Genomic DNA, 7,620 nt, shown 5'->3' on the forward strand with positions numbered 1-7,620 from the left:
ATGCCCTCCAAGCAAATGTCCCACTATCAGAGAACCAGTGCTCTGAGCTCTGACAGTGAATTCACCCCACAGTAAACCAAGCTCTTTGTGTATAACTTTACCAGAACTTGGAACATTTATCTTAATCAAAACACAATAAGCTCATTTAAGATTTTGCTGCTAACCAACATGGTTTTTTAAACTGCCATTATCGTCAAGTGGTAACTGACTACCTGGAGAGGCGATTACATGACCCAACACAATATATCATGGCACTGAAGTGAATTCCTATTCACTACCAAGGAACTAGAAGTTATAAAATTTTCCGTTAACTGTGCTTGTATAAGCAAAGCTGTGTTCAGAGGATGCCAGTGAGATCACTGCAGTTACAGCCTGGGTTTTAGACAGGCGCCTCCTCATCTTGTCTCTGCTACAATGAAAACAGCAAAGTATCTTATTATGCAGTGCCCCAGCAACCTCCCCCCCACCCCCCTTATCCACACAATCCATTCCCATGAAACATTCTCCTTTTTGTTTTATTACATTTTAGTAGCAATTTAGGATACCGATGAAAAGATGAGAGATAACATGAAGGACAGAAGAGAATATATTTATATAACCAAAACACTTTAACAAGTTATTTTGGGGCAGTTTTCTGCAAAAAAAAAGGCTTTTTGTTTAAGTGTTTAATTCCATCACCTCATAAAATCAGCCATGTCTTATAAAAGACTATGTACAACACTGTCACATAGGTGCTTGATGAGAGCAATAAAGATACTCAAGTCAGAAGTGGCCTCACTTTACCATATGGCTATTGTTCAATACTCGGGAAGGGAATATAGGGTTTTTAATTGTGTTTATTTTTAGAGGTATTTAAGGTTTATTTTTGAATTATACAACAATTAACAGAGAATAAATCAATCCTGAGCCTATTTTCCTTCTCTTTTAAGAGAAAGGCAGGGTAGAGGGTTGGAAGAGTCTATTATATATGATGAAATGACAAGCAGTGCTTTATTGTATTTACTGGAAAGGCTTACTTATCCTACTTTGCAGGATAAACAGTCCATTGTGGTAAAAGTATATAATTGACACTGCACACATTAATAGCATGTATAATAGAGACTCAGAATAAGTTGACAGTTACTTACAAAAGTATCCAGACAATTTTCAACTAAACTAAAGTACAATATAAAACATGCATAGATGAATTCTATATATCAACCCACTTACCCTATTCTGGTTACAGTAATACAAATATTAATAAGAGGTTTATCAAAATAATTTGAGCTAAACACTGCCCTACACTATTTCACAAGAAGGAACCAAACTCAAAATCCAAAGCATGATCTTGGGAGTGAAGGGTAAGGTCTTACATTTTGAATAAAAAACACAGAACAGAGCTATCAGATTCAACCAAGACTCATTTTCTTGATAGTTTCACAGGCAGACATGAGTGCTGTGTCCTATTTCCTACACGCTATGGCTCTTTGTGTTATTGGTCTTGCTTAGTGAGGTGCCCTGGCATTCTCAGCTATTCACCACAGGTCTTTCAAAGCAAGCAGAAAGAGGACAGACTGCTTTTATTGGAAGTTCTTAACAGGGTCCTCTCCAACTTGCTCCCTAGGAACTTATGCCTAAGAAGAGGATGTCTAGGGTCTGGCATGTTTATTAAAAGGCCATTTTTCATATAGTATTTTGCCCACCGTTCACAAATGGAAATATTTGTGCAACATAGAGCCATGCAGTTTTCCTACAGCACACATGGTATTAAAGAGAAGGTTAAAGTCATATCATAGAGTGGACCTTGAGATATCCAGTCCATATAAGGCATGTTACATTTTGTCTTGCTATAATATCACTGTTAGAGAATGCTGCCCACATTATGTATCTTTTAGAACAAAGGTATGGGTGGATCCATGGCAGGGGGCGGGGGGGCAGGGGCAGGGGCAAGGGCACAGCTGCACCCCCTCCTTTCAGATTGGATTCAGTCCAGGAGCCTCTGGAGACTTTTTTAAAGTCCCCAATGCATGTAAGAATCCCCCTCCTTCTCCTCCGTGATCAGAGGCATCCCCCTTTCCTCTTCTGCCTCCTCTCTCCTACCTGCTTCAATGCCGCTTGTGCCCACTCCAGCAGGGCTATGGGGGATGGGCTCAGCTAGAAGCAGTGGGCATCTTTACATGTGTTCCAAGGTGGGGATAGGGGACACTTGAATTAGAGCATCTCTCGGGAGCCACAGTGTCTCATGTATTCAGCATCCCGTACTTCAAAACACTGGTGTGGGCACTTTAACTAAGGCTCGTTTAATGAACTTTAGTTAAAGTGCCTCCACCACCATCTTGAAGCACAGGTACACTGAATACACATGATGCCAAGGCTGCTTGAGCATGCTAATTAGCACACTCTGGCAGACTCAATTAAGTGAGTCTACTCTGATGCACTCTAATTAGCGTGCATCGGAGCAGGCATCATGTATAGGTGCCCAGTGAGAGCAGGAGAGGTGATGGGTGGGGGGGTTCCCTTTTCCCTTGCCTGCAGCAGGGGTGACTGCTTCCGTGGCCATCTTTGCCAAATCCTGGTTTCACCTCTGAACAAAGGTATTGCTTATTATTGTTATTGTCCTTCAACAAAACAAAACAAAACAAAACATTAAACACCAACTTTATAATCTGTACAATAAATATTGAACAATACCAGCCCTGAGCACAGTCACAGCATAGACTGATAGGATGCACCGACTTACAATAAAATCAAATAGATTCCTACTTATCTGGGACAGTAAGTCATCAGGTGAAGAGTAAACATTTCAATTAGTCATTTCCTGTGTTAATGAAATCTGATCGTCCAGTCTAAAAGTTTAACACTATCACAATTTAGGGTGTGACCTCTCTGTCTCAGCTCCAAACACTAGCTAATGTACTTTGGCAGCTTATACTGCTGAGACATTATTTAACATGGCCAGTTTCTCTAATTCCAGTGCACACATATGTTGCATTGAAAATCTGGAATCAGTAGCACAGTGTTTCGACTGTGCTTAAGTACATACAATTAATTCACATGCTTTTCAAATGTCCTTCCTACTTTATCTAGTGGAGCATAACAGTTTGCTATTTCTCACCTGCCAATGAGGACAAAGGTAAAAGAAAGAGAGAAACATGCACACAAGAAAAAAACTGAGGTTAGTGTTAGATGTAGTCTTAGACTCAAGCTAACAGTCTTAGACTCAAGTTACCTAATAAATACTCAAAATAACTTCCTCAAACCATAACATAGTGTATCCTGTTTCTGATTACTTACCAAGATGACGACAAAACTCTTTCTGTAAAAAAAAAAACCCCAACATTCTTCTCCTGTAACAATCAAGATCAAATGAGTTTCAAGGATTTTTTTTTAGAAATTACATAATCTCATAGTTAAACCTTGTAAATTTTTTTCCTGAAAATTCCTACATGCAAATATATTTAAAATTTGCATCTGATCAAGGCAATGTAATAGCTCAGTACTGAAAAGGTAAACCTGAATTATTCATATATTATAACTACAAAATTGATTGGGGTGGGACAAAACTTTTGGTTCATTTATTTTGTGCTTGACTAGAGGAGTTCAGTGAGATCCCCCAAATGATTAACTTTTTTAATGGTTTTATTTTTTAAAAATAAATTTCCTGAATTCAGGAAGAAACCTAGTAATTGTATATACTGATGTTGCACGGTGCTTCCTCTACCAAGAAATAAAATAATTTCTTATTATAATAAAAATCATAATTAAGGAATAAATATAGGATGTGGAATTTTTGGTAGTTTGCTACATTAGTTCTAAAATGCAGCAATCACCATTAAAATGTTAACTTACAAACAATTAGTTACCACTTATAAGAAAACATTATCTAAGATACTGAAAGATTGACCTATACTTGCATAAGAAATTATTTCACTGTTTAAGATAATACTGTGTAGCACCTATTTGTATATGTTGCCTTTTAACAGAGATTGCTGTAACTTTCCAAAGCATGGACCAATTCTGTCAGAAAGTAGTTGTAAGTGTATGGTATCCAGCTGGGTTTTTTTCTCCATGCATATCTCTGAAATGCCACAATCAATATTTTCCCCTGGTGCCGGTATGCTTTTTTTTCTCCAAACGTCTGTAATATTGGAATCTAAGCATTTGTAGTTATATTTTAAAACTAATCTAATTTGCATTTTTATGCCAACAAAATTTATCAGCTTCACAGATACATTCTCATTTGCCCTGGTTCAGCTGCTTCTATTGGATAAATAGCGTCTGGACAAACAAAACAATCATACCATTTTAAAAATGGGAGATTTATCATCAATTAAGCTGTTCTGCTATTAACTGTTATGTCTGTCTATTCTACCCTGTGGAAAGTGGAAGCTGCAGTAATTTATTACTTGTTTCATTTTTATATAAACTGGCATAGCTAAGCTTAATTTGTTATAGGATAAGAATAAATACACAAGCATTTACAACAGATTGCCTGATTTGCTTTACAATAGTATACTTTTTCCATCTGTCTATAGGCTGTTTTACTTGTATTTCTTCCTACTATAGTATTCCATTTCTGTTTGAATGCTGCTCTGCACCCAGACATTAAAGATACATCCCAATGCTATAAAGGCCCCTATATCCCTCCTTTACATTGTTCACACTGGTGTGGATATACATATGTAACATACATACATATGCAAACTCACATTGAATTATATGTTAATTCTACTGAAATCAATGGAGAATCATCCATTTACTCAGCAAAGAGCCTGGTCCTCTGTCTGGGTTTGGAAAATCTAAACGTGGGCATATTTTATTCTGTGACATTTAAAAATTTCGTAAGATATACACAAATTAAATAAAAGATATTTTATCAGGCCTTTCATTTAATCTTAGGCTTCTCTTTCCCATTAGGATATCTAACTTAACAGCATTCAAGGAAACTGATTATATTTTCCTATATTAACATCATCAGGCAATGTGGTATTCTGCATCAAACAATCTCATCATTACTTTCTCTCAGTAATAACTTTCTAATTTGGTGAGCAATAGCCAAGGAAAACTGCTTCACAATAATAGTTTTATTTTCACTGTAGAAAAATTAAGTCCAAACTGAGTGGCAATTTCTAATACCAAATGTATTTGTAAAGTGTGCATTTATAAAATGTGCGAACAAGCCACATATTCACAGGCTTTCTAAAAGCTTAGATATTAAGGTATTACAAAAGAGATGTCAATAGTGCTGGCATTAACAAATAAAAGTGGGTTTATTAGACTGAGTTTTCAAAGCCTAGATGCTGATGAGGCACATTTTCCCAGCTTTTTAACACTTGTTTCAAAAAGTAGCTCTCCAAATAGCCATTGCATCCTATTATCCAGCAACAGGAAGTAGTTAGTGTGAACCCAAACTCTGACTGATTCAATCTAAAATGTAATTAATTGGGGGCCTCAAGGTATCAGAGACAAAAAGCCTGTTTATATGGAAATTCTCTCTCGCTCTCTCTAGAAAGAACTATATAGAAAGTCCATGAATCAGCAGACAAAATCACATGTAAACTCATTCTAACCAGCCTCCCCTTCCCCCAGTCAGCTCTCATGCTACAACCAGAAGTCACAACTCCGTGGAAGAAAGGAATATTTAGGATCTTGAGCCCTCATTTTAACTTTGTTTTCTTAACAGCATCTAAAAATTACCTGTAACACTGTTAGAAGCATTCCAGACGTGAAACTACCAACCACAGCACAAGGCTTAGATTGAAATAAAAGTTCTGCAACTATTTATTCTTCCCCGGTATATACTGAAACAGGGCTTTAGAATTATGTCATCAAAATTTGTCCAAAATTAATCTAAAAAAACAGAACAAAAAACCCCCAAAACCATTTCCCTTCAGTAATGGAAAAGAGCAGATAATATCACTTACATACCAGACAAAATCCTTATGAAATAAAATAACATTATACAGAAAAAGCAACTGCAGCTTTTTCCCCCTTAAAATAAACCCTGTGTAGTCACAGGAAACATTCATGGGGGGTTAGGATTTATTTTTTTCTTGTAGGAAAAATGAAACAATCTTCAGACCACAGGAAATAACACAAGTTTTAGCAAATCCCAGTGGTATGAGTAAAAACACTTCAAATGGATCTGTGAGACCTCTAAATTATGTTAAAGGACAACAGATGTTCTCCCCACCAGCTTGTTCAAAGACTCACGTACTCTGAAGGAGAAGTCATTTATTTGCATCGATTAAAGTGAACACTTACTTCCAGACTCATGTAAACAGAGAAACCAAGTAATAGGTGCAAAAGGAAAAATAGACTCTGGCTTCCCTCTCCTTGCTGAAAACAAAGCAGAAACCTCTTATTGTCTATGTCAAGATAATGGAACAATATGGATCTTTGGATACTTCCCCTCCTCCACTTTAACATGTTAGATGTAAAAGAAAACCAAGAAATTAAACAGAGGCTTATACATAGTAGGCTCATTTTGACTGTTTCTTTATGTTCACATATGCTTAGAATGGTAGTGCCCTAGCTTATAGGTATGACCAAAATTAAAGAAAAAAAAGCCTATAGATAACAATAATAAAACTACTTAATTATAATAAGTTTTGACAAAGTCAGAAATCCCAAATTCTACCTTAATGCCTTGTGGCATTTAGGAGGAACCTTTCTGTCTGAGAGACACTGGATGCATCTACAGGTGTGCATTTACTGCACAGTAACTGAAATTACTGTGCAGCACGGGCATGCATCTACACGTGCGTGCTCATACTGCACAGTAAATATGGCAACCTATGCCAACTTGAGCATAAATTTGATACCTGCATGATGTAGGTATCAACTTTATGCCCGATTAATTACTGTGCAGTAATGCACATGTAGATGTTTTTCTGTGCACTAACCCAGGGGGCCTCCCTGCTGTCTGCCCAGCCACTGGGGGGCCAGCCTGGGCCCAGACCCAGGTGGCTAGCCACCTCTCCTGGCTTTAACTTGGGATTAAAGTTAGTCCCAAGTTCAGGCAGCTGGCTCTGGCTTCAATTTGAGACTAAAGTTAGTCTCAAGTGCTGGCAGCCATGTGGCCAGAGGCTGGAGCTTCCCCATGGCCACTGAGGCACATGGCAGGCTGCTCTGACCTGGGACTAAATGGAGTCCCAGGTTGTCTGCATGTGTAGGCACCGGTCTATTCCTGCTTACTGTACAGTAACTTAGTGTGCAGTAAATTTAAGCTGGCATAAATGCACATGTAGACATGCCTGCTGGGTGCATCTACACATTCATTAATGGCATTCTGTAGTTATGGCACATTAAGTTTAGTATCTGTAATAACAGGTACTAACTTATTGTGCTGGAATTGGTGCTACTGCGCATTAACGCAGATGAAGATTTTTTGTGTGATGCTTAATGCCCATTGGACTAATTTACTGCACATTAGCATGCTTTTCTGTTGCCTTGTGGGGTCAGGCCAACTCTCAGGATCTCAATATTGCGCTGTTAGACAGGAGGGTGTGACACAATTGCACATATACAAACACACAAATCAATTAGGTGCGCGCACACACACACACACACACACACACACACACACACACACACTCTCTACCAAATCAGACACATACACATACAAACCAGTCTAGGCAC

The sequence above is a fragment of the Alligator sinensis genome, unplaced genomic scaffold (genome assembly GCF_000455745.1).
Source record: "Alligator sinensis unplaced genomic scaffold, ASM45574v1 scaffold720_1, whole genome shotgun sequence".
NCBI lineage: Eukaryota > Metazoa > Chordata > Crocodylia > Alligatoridae > Alligator > Alligator sinensis.